This window comes from Bos taurus, chromosome 3 (genome assembly GCF_002263795.3).
Source record: "Bos taurus isolate L1 Dominette 01449 registration number 42190680 breed Hereford chromosome 3, ARS-UCD2.0, whole genome shotgun sequence".
Taxonomy (NCBI): Eukaryota; Metazoa; Chordata; class Mammalia; order Artiodactyla; family Bovidae; genus Bos; species Bos taurus.
In genome coordinates, this window is record NC_037330.1 from 43768592 (window position 1) to 43795645 (window position 27054).

Below are 27054 nucleotides of genomic sequence, written 5' to 3' on the forward strand. Positions count from 1 at the left end.
TTTCTCTCCTTTCTTTGTGCTCTAGTCATAGTCCTGCTATTGAGTATTCAGTTCAGTTCAGTTCAGTCACTCAGTCGTGTCCGACTGTTTGCGACCCCATGAATCGCACCACACCAGGCCTCCCTGTCTATCACCAACTCCCGGAGTTCACTCAGACTCACGTCCATCGAGTCAGTGATGCCATCCAGCCATCTCATCCTCTGTTGCCCCCTTCTCCTCCTGCCCCCAATCCCTCCCAGCATCAGAGTCTTTTCCAATGAGTCAACTCTTCACATGAGGTGGCCAAAGTACTGGAGTTTCAGCTTTAGCATCATTTCTTCCAAAGAAATCCCAGGGCTGATCTCCTTCAGAATAGACTGGTTGGATCTCCTTGCAGTCCAAGGGACTCTCAAGAGTTTTCTCCAACACCACAGTTGAAAAGCATCAATTCTTTGGCGCTCAACCTTCTTCACAGTCCAACTCTCACATCCATACATGACCACTGGAAAAACCATAGACATGACTAGACGAACCTTTGTTGGCAAAGTAATGTCTCTGCTTTTGAATATGCTATCTAGCTTGGTCATAACTTTCCTTCCAAGGAGTAAGCATCTTTTAATTTCATGACTGCAATCACCATCTCCAGTGATTTTGGAGACTCCAAAAATAAAGTCTGACACTGTTTCCAGTGTTTCCCCATCTATTTCCCATGAAGTGATGGGACCAGATGCCATGATCTTCGTTTTCTTAATGTTGAGCTTTAAGCCAACTTTTTCACTCTCCTCTTTCACTTTCATCAAGAGGCTTTTGAGTTCCTCTTCACTTTCTGCCATAAGGGTGGTGTCATCTGCATATCTGAGGTTATTGATATTTCTCCCGGCAATCTTGATTCCAGCTTGTGTTTCTTCCAGTCCAGCGTTTCTCATGATGTACTCTGCATATAAGTTAAATAAGCAGGCTGACAATACACAGCCTTGACGTACTCCTTTTCCTATTTGTAACCAGTCTGTTGTTCCATGTCCAGTTCTAACTGTTGCTTCCCGACCTACATACAAATTTCTCAAGAGGCAGGTCAGGTGGTCTGGTATTCCCATCTCTTTCAGAATTTTCTACAGTTTGTTGTGATCCACATAGTCAAAGGTTTTGGCATAGTCAATAAAGCAGAAATAGAGAAGCGAAAAGCAAAGGAGAAAAGGAAAGCTATAAGCGTCTGAATGCAGAGTTCCAAAGAATAGCAAGAAGAGATAAGAAAGCCTTCTTCAGTGATCAATGCAAAGAAATAGAGGAAAACAACAGAATGGGAAAGACTAGGGATCTCTTCAAGAAAATTAGAGACACCAAGGGAACATTTCATGCAAAGATGGGCTCGATAAAGGACAGAAATGGTATGGCCCTAACTGAAGCAGAAGATATTAAGAAGAGATGGCAAGAATGCATGGAAGAAATGAACAAAAAAGATCTTCACGACCCAGATAATCACAATGGTGTGATCACTCACCTAGAGCCAGACATCCTGGAATGTGAAGTCAAGTGGGCCTTAGAAAGCATCACTATGAACAAAGCTAGTGGAGGTGATGCAATTCCAGTTGAGCTATTTTAAATCCTGAAAGATGATGCTGTGAAAGTGCTGCACTCAATATGCCAGCACATTTGGAAAACTCAGCAGTGGCCACAGGACTGGAAAATGTCAGTTTTCATTCCAACCCCAAAGAAAGGCAATGCTAAAGAATGCTCAAACTACCGCACAATTGCACTCATCTCACACGCTAGTAAAGTAATGCTCAAAATTCTCCAAGCCAGGCTTCAGCAATATGTGCACCGTGAACTTCCTGATGTTCAAGCTGGTTTTAGAAAAGGCAGAGGAACCAGAGATCAAATTGCCAGCATCCGCTGGATCATGGAAAAAGCAAGAGAGTTCCAGAAAAACATCTATTGAGTATTAGCCAGTATTTATTGATTAGTGTGTGCCAGGCAATATGTGAAGCTTTGCATGAATTATATCATTAGAGCTCATGAAATAGGCACTATTTCATTTCTGTATTGCAGGTGAAAGAATGAAGGGCAGAAAAATTAGGCAGTTGGTTTCAAAAGCAAGCATGGTAGAACCTCCATGTATCTTTAAACTCTCTCTTTTCACTTTTTGTCTGCCTTTAAGCATCCGTATATCCCCACAGTTTAAAAAAAGTCATTCCCTGAAACTATTGTTCCCTCTTTCATTACCTTAGTTCACTGTGTCTATTTCCTCACTTTTATCCTTTAAGAAGCCTGTCTTCACCACTCAAATGATTTGCCTCCTATTTTCTAGTAACGCACCCAATGGAGACTGCCTACCTCTTATATCACTCAGTCTTTGTTAAATGTTTAGTTTGCTGACTACTCTCTACATGCTCTCCTTTCTTTAACACCTTTTCCACTCCACACTACTTGTCTAGCCATTCTTTCTCAGCTTAACTTTGGGGGTTTATTTTCCTTTGTTTTTTAAATGTTGGGGTTTCTTAGGGTTCTTACCCCTGAAACTATATTTTTTTTACTCTAAATATTCTGCTGTTAATATCATTCACTCCTGTGGTTTCAGTTACAAAATATATGCCACATATTCCTTCTTTTATCTAGAATACTCATTTTGATTTCTATAACCATTTAATCAAGTTCTGGGATTCCTAGGAGGCTCAGTGGTAAAGAATCTGCCTGCCAAAGTAGGAGATTCAGGAGACACAGGTCCAATCCCTCCATTGGGAGGATCCCCTGGAGGAGAAAATGGCAACTGACTCTACTATTCTTGCCTGGATAATCCCATGGACAGAGGACCTTGGTGGGCTATAGTCTATGAGGTCACAAAGAGCCAGACGTGACTGAGCACACATGCAATCAAGTTCTATTTGACATTCACAATTTAGATGTTGCACAACCATCTCAAGCTTAACATTACTCAAACTGAAGATAGAGTCTCTTTCTATCTTTCCTTCTAGCAGTTCTCCGTCTAAATTTCCCTGTTTCAGCAATGTACCCCTTTGTCCAAGTGGGAAAGGCATGTTATCTTTGGATCTGCTCTTTCAGTCATCCCCTGCTGCTGCTGCTCAGTCACTTCAGTCATCCCCTACACCTAATCAAATGCTAAGTCTTGTTAATTAACAAGAAGTTACATTTCCTAAAGATGTTTCACCTGGATAGGGTTTTATTCATTCATCCTTACCTATGATTCACCATTATCCATTCTTCCTGAGCATTAAATGCTGAAGCTACATTATTTTATAGCCTCTATTTTTCTATGAAAAATATTTGTCATAAGGTTTGCAACTATTTGGGGATTTATCTCTCCTTCTAGATTGTGAGAGTTTTGAAAAAAGGAAGTTTGTCTTTGTTATGGTCAAATGGAAACTTCCTAATTTGAAAATATATTTACTAAAAGTTTCATTCACTGGAAAGCCATTTGCTAAGTAATGGCTGAAGTTACCAAATTCATCAGTTTACATTCCCAAAGGTTTTAGTATTTAAAGCAACTTGGCTGTTTGAGTTTGGTTCCCAGTGATGAAATATAATTTCCTACATATTAATTTTTTATGTTGGTTTATTATCTGAAAACCCTTTCAAAAAAATTCTTTAAGTGCTAAAGTTTAGAAAAACAGAAACAGTGAAAAAAATTCTCAAAGGAAAAGCTATCCTCCAACCTCCCTCCTTTTTGGCCTATGTTATATGTAATGGGTGGAGAAGAAAATGGCAACCCACTCCAGTATTCTTGCCTGGAGAATCCCATGGACAGAGAAGCCTGGTGGGCTGTGGTCCATGGGATCACAAAGAGTTGGGCATGACTGAAATGACTTAGTGCACGCACGCACACACACACACGCGTACGTAATGGGATCACTTGTCTACCTCTGAAATATTTTCAGTTATCTTTGAATGTAATTTTCTATTTTAATAAACGTTAAGCATTCTCCTATTTTGTTTGCCATTTCCTCAAATGGCATACCAGCTTTCCTTTTATATCTCTAGCATTTAAAGTTTAAGGTTAAATTAAACTTTAATTAAGATTAAACTTTAAATTTACACTCACAGGCACTAAAATAAATCAGAATTTTAAATTAAATTTTAATTAAATGAAATGTTTTAGCTAAATATAGAATTGAACTTAAATTTCTCTAAAAGAATCAGAATTAGTTAAAGACATCACATTTCCATAAAATTAAAAATGCATCTTCTGTTAAGGAACAATTAAAGTATCTTGTCTTGGTTGGTAGCAATTTGCAAAATAATTGTTGAAAACACACACACACACACACACACACAGTGAAAAGAAACGACAATGGACCAAATAAAAAGATGTTAAAGAAAGGTAAAAAATAAATTGGTAAAAAATACTATAAATGATAACAGATGGATGCTAAAAGATTGGCTCAGTATAAAATGACATTTTTAGTTCAGTTCAGTTACTCAGCTGTGTCTGACCCTTTGTGACTCCATGGATTAGAGCATGCAAGGCTTCACTGTCCTTCACTATCTCCTGGAGTTTGCTCAAACTCATGTACATAGAGTTGGTGATGCCATCCAACCATCTTATCTGCTGTCACCCCCTTCTCCTCCTGGCCTCAGTCTTTCCCAGCATTAGAATCTTTTCCAGTGAGTCAGCTCTTCGCATTAGGTGGCCAAAGTATTCAACTACAGCATCAGTCCTTCCAAAGAATATTCAAGGTTGATTTCCTTTAGAATTGGCTGGTTTAATCTCCTTGCTGTCCAAGGGACTCTCAAGAGACTTCTCTAACACCACAGTTCGAAAGCGTCAATTCTCTGGTGCTCAGCCTTCTTTATGGTCCAACTCTCACATCTATTCATGACCACTTGAAAAACCATAGCTTTGACTTATACAGACCTTTGTTGGCCAAGTAATGTCTCTGCTTATTAATACACTGCCTAGGTTCGTCATAGCTTTTCTTCCAAGGAACAAGCATCTTTTAATTTCATGGCTGCAGTCACCATACACAGTGATTTTGGAGCCTAAGGAAGTCTGTTACTCTTTCCATTTTAAAGAGGAATAAAAATCAATACAAGATGAGAATTCCCATATGAAAACTAAGATTTTGCTTACTACATATGAACTATTTCATATTCAGTCATCAAATCGAATATGATTCTTAAAATCTATTAGATTATCTTTTGTCAAGTCAATATATTTATTGGGTTGGCCATCAAGTGAATCAGCCATTTGCTGAACTGATTTTTAGTGACTTTGTCTGCTCGTTTGCCACCAGCAAACTTACCTTATACTCTCGACCTTTCTCAATTTCTACAACTTTATTGTGTTCATTGAAACCTGTCTTCCTCCTGCCATCCCTCTTAAGGAATGTCTGCTAACTCTTTTATAATTAAGATACTTTAAGCTTTTCTGGTCAGTTTTGTTTGTTTCCTCTTTTTCAGGTTCCCCTTCTTTTCCCTGGCCAAGACTTATTCTATACTTCTTTTTTCTATATTCTTTCCCTGGCAATTTCAACTTTGCCATAGCTTTAGTCACTATCATTGAGGAGATAATTTACCAGTTTGTGTCTCAAGACATGGCCCAGATCTCAATGGGCATATCCCATGTGCACATGGTTATCTCAGAAACTCTTCAAACTCAATGTTTCCTAGACCAGAGGTCTAGGTCTCTTCTCCTCCACCACCCTAATGCTCCAAATGTGATCTTCCTTGGAGCTTCATATTTTAGGATATGGCACCAACTTCCCTTCCAATGGCATAAACCAGAAACCAAGGACTAATTCATGCTACTTCCTCTTCTGCAGTCTTCAAATTCAACTCATCATTGATTCGCCCATGTATTTTTCAAATGTATTTTCATCATTCTTTTCCATTGCCACCATATTAGTCTAAGCTTCCATCACCTCTTGTTGAAACTCCTTTCACGGTCTATTCACCTTATGACGTTGTGTGAACTAAGCTTTTACACCTAAAATCTTAGAATAGTGTCTGGAACCTAATAAACATCCATTAAATGCACAGCAACTTACTGGGTTGGCCAAAAAATTTCATTTGTTGTTATGTAAAAACCTGAATGAATTTTTTTGGCCAACCCAATAATAAAAGTAGTATGATATGTTGTCTCCCTCATCTCCTTTTTTCATAAGATTTATTTTAAAATACTCAATACATTTCTAAAATACAAATCAGATTATGTCATTGTCCTCTTTAAGATGCTTCAACAGCTTCACGTTACTTCGGAAGACCCAAACTCACAACATGGCCCACATGATCATGCAAGTTTTAGCTCTTGAATACCTTGTCAGGTTTCTTGGGGAGCTTGCTCATGCTCTGGGCTTCAGGCTGTTTCAGGTGCTGGGATGGTGATGCCACTGTCCAGCCCCGACCCTTTTTATGCGTACTTTTCTGTGAATACCTCTTTGTAACTACTCCAGTGCCCTTTACTATGAAACTCGTCTTCCTTCTTTTCTTTTTTTTTAAGTAAGCTTCAGTTTTTAGAGAATTTTTAGGTTTCTAACACTGTTTGGGAAAGTGTGTAAAAGTGTAGAATTGAATGGAAAATATAGAGAGTTCTTAACCCTTCCACATGCACTGCCTTCCCCACCCTCATTCCCTTTCTGGCCTGCCCCCTTGCTAGGTGCATTTCATTACTGGCTCTCAGAGAACCATATTCACTTCTTCAAATACCACTTGAAGATTGCTTTTTTTTTTAAAGTAGGATTATTTGTTGCTTGTCTTTTCTCTGCACAAAGCATAAGCCCCATGAAGGCAAATACTGTGTTTATAATTGCTTATCATTTAGTCCCCAAGATCTAATCCAGAACCTGAAATACAGTAAGAATGTCTTCAATAAACATTCATCATTGTGATTGAGTGCTATATATCATTTAAATCATTTAATCATACATAGTCTCTGGGTAAAACGTAGCTCTATATAATTACCATTTCAGGACTTTGAAAACCTAAAATAAAAACTAACTCTAATTTTTCTATTTGTTTCTGTCTCAGACTAATTTAGATTCTGCATTTATAACTTGTTCTTGTACAGTAGCTCTTGAAAATTAACCACAGATGTTGCATTAAGTATATACATGTTGATGGAAATTATTCTATTATGCGTTAAATACAATAATTCTTTTCTATTGGGAAAACCCCAAAAACCCAAACAAACTTTTTGTCCAACCCATTACTTTTATTTTTTCTGGTCTATTTTCAAACCTGGTGTTTGTTTTCCCTCCTCTAAAATTTTGTTCATTTTACCTGAGGGGCAAATATCACCACAAGGGGGCAGAGATACACAATATTCAGTTCTTCTGACTCAGAATTCTGTATCATGAGATTATTGACAGTAAATCTGGGCCATGATTTATTTATTCATTGAATGAATTTCTTTTATTTCCCCCGCATTGGCCATCTAAAATATATAACTACCTTTGCCCTTTCCATACAGTAGTATTCAAATTATAGGCATGAAATAACTCATCTCTTCACTACATTAAGTAATTTTACAGAATTATAAGGATAATTTGCCAGACATTGCAGTAAATTGTTCGTTGGTAATTTTATAGTTAGTTTCCATTCTTCTGTTTTATTATTAGCCTACACATATACATGTACACATGTATGTTGATGGAGGGAAAAAGAAATTCCATGCTTTTTTGGGAAAAATTCTTTTAGGGAGTACTTAAGTATGTATGGTGTAGAAATGAGAAATTGTACAGTTGGTGGGAAGAATAAGATTTCACAGTATAGTTTTCTTTATTATTCTGTTTTGTGCACTAAACACATATTTATCTCTTGTTCACTTTAACTGAGAAAAACACATTCTGAGATATATGTGGCTTTCTTGACAGAATTCTCCTGAAGAGTTTGGGTGGGACTTTATGTTAGCTATCTAGATTACATGAGTCAGTTCAGTTCAGTCACTCAGTCGTGTGCAACTCTTTGCGACCCATGGACTGCAGCATGCCAGGCCTCCCTGTCCATCACCAAATCCCAGAGTTTACTCAAACTCATGTCCACTGAGTCAGTGATGCCATCCAACCATCTCATCCTCTGTGTTCCCTTCTTCTCCTGCCTTCAATCTTTCCCAGAATCAGGTCTTTACAAATGAGTCAGTTCTTTGTATCAGGTGGCCAAAGTATTGGAGTTTCAGCTTCAACATCAGTCCTTCCAGTGAATATACACAACTGATTTCCTTTAGGATAGACTGGTTGGATCTCCTTGCAGTCCAAGGGACACTCAAGAATCTTCTCCAACTTTTGAGTTCAAAAGCATCAATTCTTCAGCACTCAGCGTTCTGTATAGTCGAGCTCTCACATCCATACATTACTACTGGAAAAACCATAGCTTTGACTAAGACAGATGTTTGTTGGCAAAGTAATATCTCTGCTTTTTAATATGCTGTCTAGATTGGTCATAGATTTCTTCAAAGGAGCAAGCGTCTTTTAAGTTCATGCCTACAGTCACCATCTGCAGAGATTTTGGAGTCCCCCAGAATAAAATCTCTCACTGTTTCCACTGTTTCCCCATCTATTTGCCATGAAGTGATGGGACCAGATGCCATGATCTTAGTTTTCTGAATGTTGAGTTTTAAGACAACTTTTTCACTCTCCTCTTTCACTTTCATCAAGAGGCTCTTTAGTTCTTCTTCACCTTCTGCCATAAGGGTGGTGTCATCTGCATATCTCAGGTTATTGATATTTCTCCCGGTAATCTTGATTCCAGCTGGTGCTTCATCCAGCCTGACATTTCGCATGATGTACTCTGCATATAAGATGAATAAGCAGGGTGAAAATATACAGCTTTGACACACTCCTTTCTTCTAACTGTTGCTTCTTGACCTGCATACAGATTTCTCAGGAGGCAGGTCAGGTGGTCTGGTATTTCCATCTCTTTACGAATTCTCCACAGTTTGTTGTGATCCACACAGTCAAAAGCTTTGGCATAGTTAATAAAGCATAAGTAGATGTTTTTCTGGAACTCTCTTGCTTTTTTGATGATCCAACAGATGTTGGCTATTTGATCTCTGGTTCTTCTACCTTTTCTAAAACCAGCTTGAACATCTGGAAGTTCACAGTTCATTACTGTTGAAGCCTGGCTCGGAGAATTTTGAGCATTACTTTACTAGCAAGTGAGATGAATGCAGTTATGTGGTAGTTTGAGCATTCTTTGGCATTGCCTTTCTTTGGGATTAGAATGAAAACTGACCTTTTCCAGTCCTGTGATCACTGCTGAGTTTACCAAATTTGCTGGCATATTGAGTGCAGCACTTTCACAGCATCGTCTTTTAGGCTTTGAAATAGCTCAGCTGGAATTCCATTACCTCCACTAGCTTTGTTCCTAGTGGTGCTTCCTAAGGCCCACTTGACTTCGCACTCCAGGATGTTTGGCTCTAGATGAGTGATCATACCATTGTGATTATCTGGGTCATGAAGATCTTTTTTGTATAGTTCTTCTGTGTATTCTTGCCACTTTTTCTTAATATCTTCTGCTTCTGTTAGATCCATACCATTTCTGTCCTTTATTGTGCCCATCTTTACATGAATGTTCCCTTGGTATCTCTAATTTTCTTGAAGAGATCTCTAGTCTTTCCCATTCTGTTGTTTTCCTCTATTTCTTTATTTTCCTCTATTTCATTTTATTGTTAATTATGAAATTTGGTTTTTTGTAAATGAAGAATGGCTTCCCTGGTCGCTCAGTGGTAAAGAATCCACTTGCAAGTGCAGGAGATATGGGTTTGATCCCTGGGTTGGGAAGATCCCCTGGAGAAGAAAATGGCAACCCACTCCAGTACCCTTACCTGGGAAATCCCATGGACAGAGGAGCTTAGTAGGCTACACTCCATGGAGTTACAAAAGAGTTGGACATGACTTAGTGACAAAACAGCAACAAAATGAAGAACCCATGAAATTTAGAATTGAATTTTAATACTGTCAAGTTTAATGGAATGATAATAAAATGATTTATATGTGAATAAATGTCTTGGTTAAGAAAAAGTTTAGCAGAGAGAGGGAAATTTTTTAGAGTAGCTAATAGCAGAAAGAATAAGACTTTAATTCAGATGGGGAGCCACCAAAGAAGCATGGCTATTCAAAGACAAGTCATCTAACCTTAATGCTTTTGTGGACTTCTATGTCTGCCCTTACTTGCCTTGCTCTGGAATAATGCTTCCTCCCACCATCCTTGTCATTTCTCCCTCCACTCCAGGTATTACAAGTAACTGGGCATATTTGTCATGTGCTAATTCCTTAAGCCCATGGAAGATATTACTAATAGATCACAACACTTCCCCCACTTCACTAAATCTGACCTCCATGTCTTTCCCATTACAACTTCTCAGAATAGCTCAGATACTTAAATCAATTAACTGCAGTTGGTTTATGAGGTGAAACATATTTGCCATCTTGGTGACTTAGGTTGAGTTGGTAGCTGGTTAAGTCAGACCGGGATTGGATGGCTTTGGAGAATATAATTTTGACTTGATCATGAAGATGTTTGTGGAACAGAATGTCCCTTTTTCCATATGCTTGGCAATGGAAGAATAAACCATATAGTCTCAGGGAGAGAAATTAAAGCAACTAAAAATTCTTATAATTTTATTAATCTAAGTCAAGCCAAATTAGAATATTCATCTATAAACATTGTAAAAAAGGACATGTTTCTTTGTTTCTCACTATATCTCCAGCATCTATCTAGCATCTAACAGCAAGGACTCAATAATACTTGCTGACTGGAAGAGTGAATAATATTTTATGCCACATGATTTTCCCCATTAAATGAGGTCATTTTTCACTCAAAGCTGGTAGACTACTCTGAATAAGGAGTTCCTAGTAAAATAAAAGAGAGAATTTTCTTGAAGGGTAGTCTGTGACTTCCTGGAAACTAGCAATAAGAAGATATCAGCAGTAAAAGATTGGAAACCTGGGAATTCCTCGTGTAGCCTGTTTCACTTCAAACCATCAAAGAATCATATCATATAAAGACCTTAAAGTACATAATTTCTCATGAGTCAATATTTGGATGCTATTAACTTAGTTATGCAGATGACACCACCCTTATGGCAGAAAGTGAAGAGGAACTAAAAAACCTCTTGATGAAAGTGAAAGTGGAGAGTGAAAAAGTTGGCTTAAAGCTCAACATTCAGAAAATGAAGATCATGGCATCCGGTCCCATCACTTCATGGGAAATAGATGGGGAAACAGTGGAAACAGTGTCAGATTTTATTTTTTGGGGGCTCCAAAATCACTGCAGATGGTGACTGCAGCCATGAAATTAAAAGACGCTTACTCCTTGGAAGGAAAGTATGACCAACCTAGATAGCATATTCAAAAGCAGAGACATTACTTTGCCAACAAAGGTCCGTCTAGTCAAGGCTATGGTTTTTCCAGTTGTCATGTATGGATGCGAGAGTTGGACTGTAAAGAAGGCTGAGCGCCGAAGAATTGATGCTTTTGAACTGTGGCATTGGAGAAGAATCTTGAGAGTCCCTTGGACTGTAAGGAGATCCAACCAGTCCATTCTGAAGGAGATCAGCCCTGGGATTTCTTTGGAAGGAATGATGCTTAAGCTGAAACTCCAGTACTTTGGCCATCTCATGTGAAGAGTTGACTCATTGGAAAAGACTCTGATGCTGGGAGGGATTGGGGGCAGGAGGAGAAGGGGACGACAGAGGATGAGATGGCTGGATGGCATCACTGACTCAATGGACGTGAGTCTGAGTGAACTCTGGGAGTTGGTGATGGACAGGGAGGCCTGGCGTGCTGCGATTCATGGGGTCGCAAAAAGTCAGACACAACTGAGTGACTGAACTGAACTGAACTGAACTTGGGCATAAAATATTAGATATTGGACTCCTCTGAGATCCAGTCTTTGAAAATATTTAGTTCAACTCAGATTTTTGAGGGAAAATATTTCAAAAATCTTTCAAGGATATATATATATTTTTTTCTGTTTTTGTTTTTATTTTTTAAATTTTATTTTATTTTTAAACTTTACATAATTGTATTAGTTTTGCCAAATATCAAAATGAATCTGCCACAATATTTAATGTGATTTCTATTTCCAAAGGTCAGTCAAGTTTGAGGTTAATTCCTTTTATGTACTGGTTTCTTAGCCTAAGACTTATAAGGCACAAAACTGAAAATCTTATTATTCATGTGACCACAATAAGCATCTATCATTTTTTGAGATGTTAAGAAAAAGGTTATGAAATTCTTCAGTGCTAAGTAATTAAACACATTAATAAGGTCCTTAGACATTGTCTATGCCGGTACTGTCTAATAGAATTTTTTGCCATGATGGCAGTGTTCTCTACTTGTATCGTTCAGTACAGTAGCCACTAGTCATATGTGGTCATTGGACACTTGAAATATGGTGACAGCAACTGAGGAACTAAATAATTTTTTTTAAAATAAGTGAATACAATTTATATATAAATAGCCATATTTAAATATATGGTACCATATTCAGATAATGTAGGCCTAGAAAAATAGATGCCTAATTAGAATGCTGAAATTTTTGAAGTGAAATATTGAAAATGTCAACAAACAAGATCTCAAACTAAAACTAGAGGAAAACTTCAGAATTGTAGTATGGGAATTTTAAGAAAGCAACAAGTTAAACATCTCCCATGTGCTAGACTCTGCTAGGCAATTTCACATTTGCCATCTCAGGCAACACTTATAACAATTCTGCAAGTACAGGCTTAATTTTCATTTTACAGAGAAGAAGTCATGTGAAAATTTCCTCATAGAAATAGAATTAGAACTTATTCCTGTCTCATTTCAAAAGCTTTGCTTTTGTGAGATTTGAGTGAGTGCTGCTGCTCAGTCGCTTCAGTTGTGTCCAACTCTTTGCGACCTATGGATTGCAGCCCACCAGGCTCCTCTGTCCATGGGATTCTCCAGGCAAGAATACTGGAGTGGGTTGCTGTGCCCTTCTCCATAGGATCTTCCCAACCCAAGGAATCAAACCCTTATCTCCAGTGTTGCAGGCAGTTTATTTCCCCACTGAGCCACCTGCTCCCAAGACGCAATTGTGAATGTGTGTCTATGAGGGGAGATCAGGGCTGGAATGGTATGACTGTCAAGCCAAATATTCACCTAGAACTTCTTAAATTCCTTGTCTCTAAAGCTGGGGCTTGTTTCTGATGATGGAACAGGTTTGAAGCTAAAGGTGGGTCAGGTGGTCTGGGTTGGATAGAAGAAGGATGGTGAGGCTAGAGGTAAGGCAAGCACCCACAGAGAGCACTTCTGGGTGAGTATCAGTCTCATAGAATACTGGCCTTCATGTACATGGACAACAAAATAGACTTGCTATTGCCATTAGAGTTGCTGACTTATGACAGCATCTTTGGCTGTAATTTTATGACTGGATACACTGATGTTGTTTTTCTCCCCAATAATGCTCTGTGACCTGATTTTATTCTCATTCATCATATGGTTTATGCAATGTGGCAGTGTTCATCTGGTAAGTGTGAGTCTTGGCATTTCCCTGATGACTGTGTAGAGAAACAGCTTCTGTAACACCATAAAGTATGCTCCCTTAGAGTGAGGAGGCCAGAGATATGCCTCTACTTGTTGACTGGGCTGTAAGATCCAATGACTCTGCGTATATACATTTTGTTAAGAACCTGAATTGCCTTGTGGAAAAATGTATCCTGTATTAGAATGAAAGAATAACAGTATTTTCCTGGCTGGTCCTTAGAGTTGTGCCACAATAGCTTGATTGGGCACCAGCTTTAGAATATTCAATGAAGGATTTTATTTAAAGAGGCTAAATATCTTGGTTGAAGAACTGGCTCTCCCAATGACTGAAATGAATTAGATATAAATAATGACCTGCATATCTTTCCTGGTGGCTCAGATGGTAAAGAATCTGCTTGCAATGCAGGAGGCCCAGGTTTGATTCCTGGGTTGGGAAGGTACCCTGGAGAAGAAACAGCAATGTCCTCCAGTATTCTTGCTGGAGAATCCCATGGATGGTGGAGCCTAGCAGGGGTTGCAAAGAGTCAGCGACTGAACACGCACACACAATGACCTGAGTATCTGTATCAGGTTGGCCCTGTATCTTTCAACCCTGAGATTCTTTTAAAACTATAAATCCAGTATTAGTAATCTTTGATAAAGATTCAAATTCTGAGACAGGGTAATATGACCTAACCTGTTTAAAATGGGACTGGAGCTCATGGAGCTGGGCTGTGAATGGTTAGGGATATTTTTGAGGTCCAAATATGGATCTGATACAAGAGAGAAGACTCTATAAGATTCTCACTCTGCGGAGATAATGGGATAGGAGGCAGCGTGTGAGCCAAAGAGGATATGAAAAGGGAACTGGATTTCTGAAAGTGCAGATGAAATGATGGAATCAATCTTTAGGTCCAGAGGGGAAGGAGAGCTGTAGAAGGAGTGCAGAAACAGAAACAAGATTGTCACAGAGTGGCAAGGGAGCAAATTACTTGAATTGCAGCCCACTTACATTTGAGCAAATGTGCTTCCTGGAGCTTGGGGGTTTGTTTCAAAAAGAGCCAGTCCTGTAAGACAGGTGCCTTCCCAAAGTCCAGACTGGCTTCAGTGCTGTAGGAACAAAACACATTTTGCAAAATCCAAATATTCTTTGCTAAGGGAAAGCCCAATTCCCAGGAATTGTTCTTTATTTTGATATTCTTAAGCATCAACCATATATTAGATGGTATGTAGCCTTAGAGAGTTGAATGAAATTTTTGCAAGCATAGCCCAATTGCTGAATTTCTTCTGGAAAAATAAGAAGAAATCCAGCTGAAGAAGTATTTCAAAAGCAATCTCTCTCTCTCTCTCTCTCTCTCTCTCTCTGAGACCTTTATTAAGGATAATGATAAATCTCCCTTTCCAAAACTTATCTCAGCTTTGGGAGAGGGAAGTGAAATGTTTTACCCATTCAAGAGTAGGGTTATCTAAGTACCATAGTATGTAATTTGTTACTGTCTGCCTGATTTAAACTCAGACTATTCCCAAAGTACTCTGTTATGCTTTACATGAGCTAAAGGGTCTTCTGGAGTTCATTCTACCTTTGTAGGGGAAGTTGGCTGGCCGGCTGGCTTAGTCACTAAACTGTGTCTGCCTCTCTTGCGACCCCATGGAATGTAGCCTGCCAAGCTCCTATCTCCATGGGATTTCCGAGGCAAGAATACTGCAGTGGGTTGCCATTTCCTTCTCCAGGAATCTTCCTGATCCAGGGATTGAACCCACATCTCCTGCTTTGCAGGTGGATTCTTTATCATTGAACCAGCAGGGAAGCCCTGTGGAGGGCCAGGTAGGTTGTTATTAACCTATGGAAAACATGTCCTGAGCTTCATGTATTATAGGGAACTCTCTTATGACACATAGTTATTTTTCTCTTCTTTTTCTGAGTGCACAGCTGGCCCCGGAGCTGGAGCTGAATATCGCATTGAGATGTGTAGAACACAGACTAGAAAGGCTGCCTCCTTGCTGCCTATAAAAGTCAGGTCACACTTCTCTCTTCATATATTGGGTTGGCCAAAATTTCGTTCAGATTTTTGTGTAGCACTTTATGGAAAAACCCAAACAAACTTTTGGCCAACCCAATACATACAAGCAGGTTTCTTAATTTGCTCGAATATATACAAAATACATATGAAGATTGAGAGTTAATGGTTCAAATCCATTTATTCCTTCAATAGATACATATGCTGAGCACATTCTATGATCAAGGACTGACTTAATGAATTGTCTCTGGATGTTATTTTGTGTGCTCTTTCCTCCTGTATTTTATCCTCTTTCTTTTTATTTTAAGCAGATAACTTGTGTTTCTTGTCTCAAGGTTTTTTTTTTTTTTTTGCAAAGCAGAAAGTAGGAAATCTCCTTTTTCTTTTCTAAAAAACTGGTCTCACAAAGAATGGAGAAGTGAGGAGAGAGGAAGACCTTCCCCACTAAGAAAGGACAGAGATGTCTCAGACCATGGTGGGAACAGAGGCTGTCAGTTCTGCCAGCAAAACTGTCCTGCCCCTATTCCTTGGTAGCATTCTTGTTCATGGCAAGACTTGAAGGGTATCCAGAGAGGCTGGCCCTGGGTCATGGCATTCTCACCAGTTCCAGTAAAAAAAATTCCCAAGGTCTCATGTGTAGCACAGAACAGATGAAGGCCATGTGACACACTGTAGGAAGGAAAAAATGGGCTTTTCTGCAATAACCAATGTGCACTGAAGGCTGGATAGGCCTTTGCAGTGCCTTGGGACAGAATAAGACACCCCACTTAGATTATTATATAGCACTAGAGAAAGAAGGACAAATCCCAGAATTAATTATTGGGATAAAAATTCTTTCAGATTGGTGGAATTTAGATGTAAGTCAATTAAGCAGGGTGGAATTTGCACATCTGTATTTGTTGGTTAATATTCTTACCTATTATCACTCTCACAGAGAAAATACATTTTAAACAGGTGATTGTTGCATTAATAAACTGACCAGTTTATAATGGAAGAATTCAGGGTAACTTGAAAACAGAACTGGGGGGCCTAGTTGGGAATGTGTGTGGGGGTGAGGTGGAGTGGGGAGTAATTTATTCCTTGAATGATTGTGTTTAGCTGTTATCTTCAGGATAAATACAAGTCAGCTTGGTTAAGCGGACATAGGAAGGAGGATGGAGAGTGTTCCAGGCAGTGAAACATATGTGGAAATATTCTGAGGTAGAAAAGCGGTTGGATCAGCCAGTGTGGCTACAATAGGAACATAAGGGACAGAATGGATGGAGCAGAGGAGCAAGTAAAGTCAGTCTTCAGGTTATGTGGGGCTACTAGACCATATTAAACAGTGATCGTGAGAGACATGGCAACCCACTCCAGTATTCTTGCATGGAGAATTCCATGAACAGAGAAGCTTGGTGGGGGCTATAGTCTATGGGGTCACAAAGAGTTGGTCACGATTGAGTGACTAACACACATGAGAGACATGGAAAGCCACAGTAGGGTTCTAAGAAGAGGAATGCCATAAAAGATTTAGATTTTTCTTAGATTAACTTTGGCGGCAGTTTGGAGAGTAAATGAAGCAAAGTGACAAAGAGGATTTGGATGACCAATTAATAGGTCTTGTGTTAGACTAGCTTGTAGCAAGAAGGATGGTGAGAAGTTGATAAAAACAGATTTTTAAGAGATGCAATCAATAGACCTCGATGAAGTAGAGGGCATGAACTGGAGGGGGAAAGAGAGAGAAAGTGTCCTATGTTTCTGTCTTGAGCAACAAAACAGAGGAGGTGATATTATGGAATTAAGAAAGACCAGCTGAAGAAAATATTTCAGATTTTTTAAAAATAAGTTTGATCTGCTTTGGTGAATTCTTAGCTTTTATATGCACAGTAACTCTATTCTTGAACTTAATTCATTATTAGATGAAAGGTGAGTATAATGAGTACTGTACTAATACCAAATTAAAATGACTTTATTTTAGATGACTTTATTTCATTAATACATTAAAATGAATTTATAAAACAAATTAAAATGGGTGTGATTTTTTATTGACAAAGTTAAGAACCTTGTAAGAAACTTGTCAAAGATAGACTGTGGTACAAATAAAATTTCTTCAGATTTTCAGATGACAGCAAGAAGCTGATGAAAGAAAGGTTATGAGTTGACACAACACCCTGAAGCAAAAGGACTGAGAAGACATTAATTTCAAATGTATTGGACTTACAAATTATTAGTATAAACAATGGACATTCTATCACGCTACCATGAAAATAGCTCTGTTTGTACACCTTTACAGGTATCGACTCCCCATGTGAATCTCCTCCAAGAACCATGAACCGAATGGATAAATGTGTGGTTTTTAGTCTGAAAGGTCTTTACACTTTTGAATTGTAGTATACTGATTGCTTGCTAAGCTTGACACTTCTCTACCCTCTACTGCTAAGAGCTTTCATTACAAAATTAGCCATGTGGCTTCTGGCACAAGTGTATGATAAAGCTTGCCACAGATTGAAGAATCCAGGGAGTTTCTAGCCAGTCATTCCTTTCCTGCATGCAGGGGCTCACCATGTGTTCATAGATTTGTAACTGTTCCTCAAAGGAAAGGGAAATGGAAATAGAATAAATGCTTCAGGAAGCAAAACAGGTGGGTAACCAATAAGAGATTGTTGGCAGGCTATTAGGGATCTCCTTACTTAAATTCCTTGTCGTGTAGTTAATGAAGGACATTGTGAGAAGCCAGGTATGGGTACATGCCTCTGTGAGGCAAACAGACCTCACAGCCAGATTCTCTGAGGTCTGTTTTATTGAAGCACCTTGTACTTTTCTTGGCTTCCCAGGTGGCGCTAGTGGTAAAGAACCTGCCTGCAATGCAGGAGATCTAAGAGAGGAGAGTCCAATCCCTGAGTCGGGAAGAAACCCTGGAGAAGGAAATGTCAACCCATTCCAGTATTCTTGTCTGGGAAATTCCATGGTCAGAGGAGCCTGGTAGGCTACAGTCCATAGGGTCACCCAGAATCTGATATGATTGAAGCACGTACTTTTGTTAATGACATTGATTTTGCTTTACCCTGTAGAATATAGTTAAATGGCAAATTTTCTTCTTCCCAGATAAGAATAAACTGCAAGGAGCAGACAGGAAAGGGTTAAAAAGTTCTGAGTTGAGCTATTCCAAATCCTGAAAGATGATGCTGTGGAAGAGCTGCACTCAATATGCCAGCAAATTTGGAAAAGTCAGCAGTGGCCACAGGACTGGAAAAGGTCAGTTTTCATTCCAATCCCAAAGAAAGGCAATGCCAAAGAATGCTCAAACTACCGCACAATTGCACTCATCTCACACACTAGTAAAGTAATGCTCAACATTCTCCAAGCCAGGCTTCAGCAATATGTGAACCGTGAACTTCCTGATGTTCAAGCTGGTTTTAGAAAAGGCAGAGGAACCAGAGATCAAATTGCCAACATCCGCTGGATCATGGAAAAAGCAAGAGAGTTCCAGAAAAACATCTATTTCTGCTTTATTGACTATGCCAAAACGTTTGAATGTGTAGATCACAATAAACTGTGGAAAATTCTGAAAGAGATGGGAATACCAGACCACCTTATCTGCCTCTTGAGAAATCTGTATGCAGATCAGGAAGCAACAGTTAGAACTGGACATGGAACAACAGACTGGTTCCAAATAGGAAAAGGAGTACATCAAGGCTGTATATTGTCACCCTGCTTATCTAACTTATATGCAGAGTACATCATGAGAAATGCTGGACTGGAAGAAGCACAAGCTGGAATCAAGATTGCCGGGAGAAATATCAATAACCTCAGATATACAGATGACACCACCCTTATGGCAGAAAGTGAAGAGGAACTAAAGAGCCTCTTGATGAAAGTGAAAGTGGAGAGTGAAAAAGTTGGCTTAAAGCTCAACATTCAGAAAACAAAGATCATGGCATCCGGTCCCACCACTTCATGGGAAATAGATGGGAAAACAGTGGAAACAGTGTCAGACTTTATTTTTTGGGGCTCCAAAATCACTACAGATGGTGACTGCAGCCATGAAATTAAAAGACGCTTACTCCTTGGAAGGAAAGTTATGACCAACCTAGATAGCATATTCAAAAGCAGAGACATTACTTTGCCAACAAAGGTCCGTCTAGTCAAGGCTATGGTTTTTCCAGTGGTCATATATGGATGTGAGAGTTGGACTGTGAAGAAGTCTGAGCACCAAAGAATTGATGCTTTTGAACTGTGGTGTTGGAGAAGACTCTTGAGAGTCCCTTGGACTGCAAGGAGGTCCAACCAGTCCATTGTGAAGGAGATCAGCCCTGGGATTTCTTTGGAAGGAATGATGCTCAAGCTGAAACTCCAGTACTTTGGCCACCTCATTCGAGGAGTTGACTCATTGGAAAAGACTCTGATGCTGGGAGGGATTGGGGGCAGAAGGAGAAGGGGACGACAGAGGATGAGATGGCTGGATGGCATCACCGACTCGATGGACGTGAGTCTGGGTGAACTCTGGGAGTTGGTGATGGACAGGGACGCCTGGTGTGCTGTGATTCATGGGGTCGCAAAGAGTCGGACACGACTGAGTGACTGATCTGATCTGATCTGAACACAGTCAAGTAGCATTTTGGCAGAATTTGATTACAAGGCTGGTTACAACAGTTGGGGAGCATTTGGCTCAGGAAATTTTGAAAAGGAAATAGGAAAAGACTATGGAAAAGGAAGTCTTAGCAAAACAGTCTTTCTTGTGGCCTTGTGCCTAGATATTCTTCCTTCCCACGTAATACTGGTGATGCAATAAGACTCAGATTGGAGTGATGGATATGGGGTGCAGTCAGAGAAGGCAGTATGGGTCTCTCAGGCTGCAAATAAGCTAGAAAGTGATTGGGAGGCTGGGCTGCCCATAGATATAGTAGTACTAGGAAAGTATGGGAAGAGCAATGTGCTGGTCATGATGGGAACCAGAAAGTTAGGTTGCTTGACTGAGCTGTATCTTTTCAATGGGTGATTGTGAGACTGAAATGAGATGACACATCAAGGATGCTTGGCTTATTACACATGGTTCATTAATCCTGGCTGTCATCATTATTAGTCAAGTTGGCTAAAAAGGCAGACATGAGATGTGATCCATGAGGTCATTTAAACTGTAGCATGCGGAGGAGAATACTCACATCTGTGCTGCTCAGGTGTTTTGCTAGGCACCTGACGTGGGTCCCTTTCGTTTACTTTTGCATCAAATATATGCAAAGTATTATAACATCTCATCTCACAGAAAAAGTGAGAAAGTCTGACTCAGAGAAGTTAAAACAATTTATCCAAGAACACACAGTTTGTCAATGCTGGGGCCAGATTTCAAGGTCTATCTGATTTAGGCTCTTCCAGGGTCTGTTTTTTAAAGACATAAAAAAAAAAAAAAAAAAAAAAAAAAACACCCAGAGGGTTAGAGGTAGAGGAGTTAGCAGGGAGAAGGGATGAGATCTGGAAACTAAGTAGAAAGGAACATAAAAATACAAGTACAGTGCTCCGAGAACTCCATGTACATGCCTTTGTGGCCCATTCCATACCTCATTGTTACTGGGGCATTTATTTGGAAGACTTGTCTATTAGACTGTATATATCTTCTGAGTAGGGAGATGACTTTCTCTCTGTCCTCAGTGCCGTTTTCAAAGTCTAGAACATAGTCCAGTTCAGTTCAGTCGCTCAGTCGTGTCCGACTCTTTGCAACCCCATGAACCGCTGCACGCCAGGCCTCCCTGTCCATCACAAACTCCAGGAGTTCACCCAGACTCACGTCCATTGAGTCGGTCATGCCATCCAGCCATCTCATCCTCTGTCGTCCCCTTCTCCTCCTGCCCCCGATCCCTCCCAGCATCAGAGTCTTTTCCAATGAGTCAACTCTTCACATGAGGTGGCCAAAGTACTGGAGTTTCAGCTTCAGCATCATTCCTTCCAAAGAAATCCCAGGGCTGATCTCCTTCAGAATGGACTGGTTGGATCTCCTTGCAGTCCAAGGGACTCTCAAGAGTCTTCTCCAACACCACAGTTCAAAAGCATCAATTCTTTGGTGCTCAGACTTCTTCACAGTCCAACTCTCAAATCCATACATAGTAGATGTTTGTAATGAGTTGGTTCATTAAAGCAAGCTCAGAATCGCATGTTACAGCGCATAAATGTATGGAAACTGGTAGCAAAACAGAAGAAAAATCAATGGCAGCTGTAAGCAGAGATCTTTTACAGCAATATATCCTGTAACAATATGTTTTGGGCAACCAGTTAAACAGAGTGTTACACACATTAGGTTGAAAGCAGATCTCTTTATACTTATCACTGTATCCCTCAGATTCTCAGACCAGTGCATTTCGTGTAGAGACAGTCAATACATTTTTATTGAATTGTAGAAGAAGTTAACAGTTTAAGATCATATATGATTTTCATATTTTTGGTTAGAAGTTAGTGTTTATATGTCATTGAAATTTGGTACATTAACATCTTTGAATATACATGAAATGTATATGCAATTTGTAGTTTTAAGATTTAAAGTAACATCTAAATAATATCAAGCATCTAGATAAAAAGTGAAAAATGGGAAAAAAAAATCCTAAGCCAAAAGTTTGGATATTTAGGTATATTTTATGCTATGTAGAAACAACCTAAAATGTAGTATTTTCATTTTTAAACTCCAAGTCCAAACCTACTATCAACATTATATCTACCTTTTGAAGTGGGCCAAACTAGCATCCAGCATTCACCTGATAACCTCAATTAATTTAGATTTGGAGTACAGATTGAAACAAGAAGGGTGCTGGGAAATGGTATTGACTTTACTGTGACTCTGGTGTTTTAATTGTGCTGGTAAAAAATTACTAAGCATTCAAAAATTGAAAGCTCAGTGAGATGAAAACAAAAAGAAGCAGGAAGGGGAGGACAGGGATGGGGGAGGCTGAGAGGTGAATATTGACTTCTATCTAATTTAGGATTTGGATTAAAAAAACAGAGAAGCTCAAACCTGCTCAAATCATGCTGCCATCTGTGACTCCGATGTGGCATTTGGAAGAGTAGAAACAAATGCTGGAAGGTTACCAAGACAAAGAACAATTCTGGAATCTCAGCATAGGATTTTCCTTCTGTGGCTAAAAGGCTAAGCTACACTGGAAATATTTAGGTGCATTTTCTGAGATGCAAAGCATCTTTTTAAAAACAGATGTTGTATTCTCTATAAGTAGGAATCTTTGTAGGTTAATCAGACACCATTTTCCAGACTTGTCCAGGAGTTGCATCATTAAGAAATATGTGTTGGTTTTTATTGACTATGTAACAAAAAGGAGAACAAGGGAAATTAAAAATCTTGTTTAAGTGGCATAATGAGTAATGAGTTTTGAGATATTCTCTTTAGCCCAGTTTCCATGGAAATTGTTCAATGCCGAGAGGGAGTTCAAAGTACCAAGGGAGACTGCATGTTTTCAGATAACCTAAGCAGGGAAGCAGAGCAAGAACAGTCTGCATCTCTGAATAAAACATTTTGTGTAACATACATCTGCATTTACTCTTCTTATAAAAGCTTCCAGGAAGTTGACTGAGGACAGAAGACAACTTAAGTTATTCTTTCAATTTTAAATTTTCATCCCATTTTATATCCTTTACATACAGGTTTCTAAAATGAGTTGATAAGGACAGAAATACATTTTTTTCAGAGATCAAAGGGAAAGTATGTGATACAAAAATATCCTAATATAATACCACTTTTTAATGAATTTCCTGGATTACCAAGGGCTTCCCTTCTATTCCGTGTAAAGGAATGTTTTTTATCTTTCAGGACAGAATCCTGGTCCTGCAGACGAGGTTCAGTTTGTGACGCACATTAAGGGTAGACAATACAGCTGTCCCCTTCTCAACAGCACCTTTCCACTCTCCCCACGTTGCCTGCGTTCAGTGTCAACTGCATCCAATGTTGTCCGCATTCGATTATCATCTTCCTGAACCTCATGGTGAGGGGAATTGAACTTCAGAGTTTGAAGCTCTGGGTACGAGGGCTGCCTTTGTCTCTCATTAGTTGTGAGACTGACGGCAAGTTGCTGGACATCTCCATACCTCAGTTTTCTCATTTAAAGAACAAGGACAGAATCAGCTAACAGTTGTAAACATTAAATAAGATGCCTACCCTTGCTAACTCCTGTCTCCCTTTCCCATCAGTTAGCTACACATATTATCCTTTACCAAAAAAACAATCACTAGACTAATATAAAGGTGTCTTTTTATGTGGTACCCAAATGGAATTGACCCCTATTCCCCCACTTATCTCTTTTTTAAGTAACAGCACTCTGCTACTGTTACATCTTACTCTTCCAGTTCGTATAATTTCCCTTGAGAAAATGACCCTCTATCTATTGCTATCAGGTGCCATGGATCCAGGCTTAAGAACACCACACACATAGTTCCTCTGGGCACAGTGTTGGGTCCAGATAACCTGATTTGCTCTTTCAACCAGAGTTGCAAGCAAGTAGGATATCAGCCCCAAAGCACCTCTCCTCCCTGGGGGGCCTGACCAGGAAGTCAATGGAAGGAAGGAGAGCAAGGTCTGCTTTCAATGATTTTACTTCAGCTCTTCAACCCAGCATGCCCAAACTAAACCCAGTGGGCCCTGGATTTTTCATCAAATGAGTCAAGAAACTATGTTTTGCTTTATCAGATTTTAAACTGATACTTTTAACTGACAGGGTTTTGATTAATACCTCCAAGGGTAGAGATCAACTGTGGGGGTGGGAGGCAAGATCTAAATTTGGGTAGAATTATTTTTTTTTCATTTCTTACTTGCAAACCTTTTTCTTTAGATGGTCCACATGTTGCATTAATCCTTTAGTGCATTTAGGGCGAAATAATCTAGGTTATTATTTAAAATTTTTCTTGTATTGCAGTCACAGGAAGCCCCCAAGGGTTGTGCATCATGAAGAAAGAAACAACACAGAGAACATCATCTGAGGCATGCAAAAATAATTGTGCATCTCCACCAGAAGAGAGCACTATCGTCTGAGTGTGGCACTTAAAGAAAGAAATGCATGTTTTGAAACACAAGAAAACACCTTCCTTAAGGGATAGTCAAAAGAAAGGATAAAAGCTGTCTGCAAAGAGGGAATGGTTAAGCGAAATGATCATTTGAGTTAATAAGTACATATGACTGTATAATTCCAGTAGAGACTTGAACAATCCTGGCAGTTTGTACCAGAGGCATGCCTCTCCTCTGGGAAGCAGCGGTAAGAGGGCACATCTCTGTGCAAAGTGAACAATAAATTAATAGAATTTGCTATCCCAGGGGTCTTATAAGCCAATGTAGTAATGGGGAGAGGCTTGGATGAATTTATTGTTCTGAGATAAATAGTCACTTTTTGAAGGACAGAGGGCAACTTGGGGAATACTCTAATATTTAATGTCTGCAAAGTGCATGGATGGGAGAGTGGAAAGACCCTCATGACTCATAGAGTGATGAGTCTGGTTTAGCCTCTTTGAAACTATGTGATCTTGAGCCCACTTGTCAATATGGGGTCATACATAATACTGCTACCTGACATCACTGTAGCAAGCTCAAAACTGATCACTTACTTTGTCAGTGCCCTTTAAAGACACTGAATTAAGTTGCAAACAAAGTTCTAATACAAGTGAAATGCTGAACTTAGCCTGATCGTCAGTAACCTCCTTAGGCTAAACCCCATGATCATCCCATTTCTCAGTCCTTATCTCGGTTGATAATTGGTGGTGGCTGAAGCCCAGTGTCACCAATGAGGTAGCTGGTCAAAATCCAGGTGAGTGATGGTGGTTTGCACTAGGGTGGAGAGAGTGAGAGTGATGACAAGTGGTCAAATTCTGGATGCAGTTTAGAAGAGTTGACGGGATGGACTGAATAAGAAAGAGGAGAGGAAGAGATTAGTCAATGATGACACCAAGATCTTGTACTGAGCAACTGAAAGAATGAAGAGGACTTAACTAGATGAAGGCATTTCAGAAGGACACTGTTGAGGGGAAATATCAGGAGCACTTCTTTGGAAATGGTGAATTTAAGGTAACTAGGTCAGATCATGAAATATCAAGAGCATATTAGCTGTTTGTACTAAACTCGTTAACCATTTACTTTGAAGATACATAGTAACTTTAGTCTTTGAATGATTTCTATCAATGTATGAATATTTAGGTAACACTTTTATTAATTATTAGTTATAACATGAATAAAAATATTAGTTACCAAATACACTGTCACTCATTATTTTATATTATGCAGTAACATTTATACAGTTTTCATATTAAAGTGAAGTGAAAGTCGCTCAGTTGTGTCCAACTCTTTGCGATGCCATGGACTACAGTCATGCAATACTCCAAGCCAGAACACTGGAGCCTTTCCATTCTTTAGGAGATCTTCCCAACCCAGGGGTCAAACCCAGGTCTCCTGCATTGCAGGTGGATTCTTTACCAGCTGAGACACAAGGGAAGCCCAAGAATACTGGAGTAGGTAGCCTATCCCTTCTCCAGCAGTTTTTTCCAACTCAGGAATCGAACTGGAGTCTCCTGCATTGCAGGTGGATTCTTTACCAACTGAGCTATCAGGGAAGCCCCCACAGTTTTCATACTAGACAGATCAAAATAAGTTTGTACAAACAAAAACAGTTGGGACTTTTTTCTATAAACAACCTTCACCATTTGAACATGTCAAAAAATAAAAAAGAGAGAAAGAAGACAAAAGACAGGAAGTCCAAAGAAATAGTTTTTTCCCCTAAAATTACTCTTAAAATAACTATTATTATAATAATACACCTACACCTCTTTTATGAGGCAGATTTCTTTCTTCTAACAGCCTTTGCTTGTTTTTTATGAGATATGATGATTTTCATTTATCTCAAGTCTTTGTATGTGAGCTACATCCAAATGGGGAATAAGACAGTAAAGCTGTCCCCATTTGTGTTTTTAAATAAGCACTTTGCATAGAAAAATATTTTTGGAACAAATATTTTTAAATGATGGTGCAAAGACGATGGTAAGGAAAAATTTACTCTAGTGCTAACTCAGAAAATCTAAAAAACATTTTAGTGAAAAATACAGGCATTTTTCAGCCATTAAGCTAGTTTTCAGAGCTACCTCCAGATCTGTATGTCCCTAAAACTTGGCCATTCTCAACAAGGATCATTTATTCTTTCTCTGAACAACTACCTTCACATCAAAGGGAATTCTCCTATTAGCACCAGACCTGAGTGAGAAAAGAGAGAAGTGAAGAGAGAAAAGGCATTGTGTAATCTAGGATTAGGTTTCTATTGAAAACATCAGTTCCTGGTTTGGAACCAGATTTTTTCTTACAGAGTCTGTTGCAGATTGTAGTGTGTCCTTCTAAGAGATAAGTTCAACTCCTAATCCCTGGTACCTCTGAATGTGGTCTTACTGGAAATTAGTGTCTTTGCAGAATGTATTTAAGTAGGAAGGAGGCGATGGTGTTAAGTTCTCATCTGAGTCTGGAAGCCCAGAAGCAGGAGTGCCAATATTCCAGGGCAGGTGAAGAGGCATGTCTCATCTCCAGCAGGGAGAGAAACTCATCCTTCCTCTACCTTCCTGTTATATTGAGACCCTCAACAGATCAGTTGATGCCCACCTACACTGGGGAGGACAATCTTTACAGT